The sequence below is a fragment of the Lutra lutra genome, chromosome 6 (assembly GCF_902655055.1).
Source record: "Lutra lutra chromosome 6, mLutLut1.2, whole genome shotgun sequence".
NCBI classification, from domain to species: Eukaryota; Metazoa; Chordata; class Mammalia; order Carnivora; family Mustelidae; genus Lutra; species Lutra lutra.
This window is the reverse complement of record NC_062283.1, coordinates 52,533,923-52,534,652: the sequence shown is the minus strand read 5'-3', so window position 1 is coordinate 52,534,652 and position 730 is coordinate 52,533,923.

Below are 730 nucleotides of genomic sequence, written 5' to 3'. Positions count from 1 at the left end.
TGCGTCTGTCCTTGAAGGCAGGCACGGTGATTGCAACATTGAGGAATCACCCTGGCTAGAGGTGACTTGGGTCCTTCCGGGTCTTGTAAGAAGTCCAGGAGTCACCGATTTCACCATATTCTTCCACCGGGCACAGAAAAGCTTTTGCCTAGCTCTTTTCCTCCTCTTTAAAGTACACGGGCTCTTTATTATAAAAAGCAAATACCAGAATCACCAGGAGACCCAGAGAGAACTGGGCATTGTCTCCAGCTTCCCGATAGCCCTGGCTGATCCCAGCACAGCTGCTCCGGACTCCTGGAAGGTCATTGTTGTGCCAGCCGGCAGGCCCTCCATCCCTCCAAAGGGTGCCGCAGCGCCACCTCTGGTGGCCGGTGCCTTTAGCCACTTCTGGCACAGGACCCGGCAGAGGGTTCCACCTCTGACCCAAACCCCCCCCCACCCCACCCCCGCTCCATCCAGGACAGACCACTAGTGGGACAGGGAGAGGGGGAAGCCAGGTTTTGTACAACAGGGCTGTCTAACTTTGCCCTGCCCAGGGAAAGAGAAAGTGCAAAAGAAACGGTTTGTATGGCGCAAGGGGTGGGGGTGGGGCAGCAAAGGGACGGGGTGCAGAATGGAAAAGGCTGATGCAGCCAGAGAAGACCAGCCTGTGAGCGCTGGCCTCTCTCAGATCTCCCTGCAAACCTGAAGCAAAACCCCAGCAGCAAACCTGGGAGGCATCAAAGCAGTG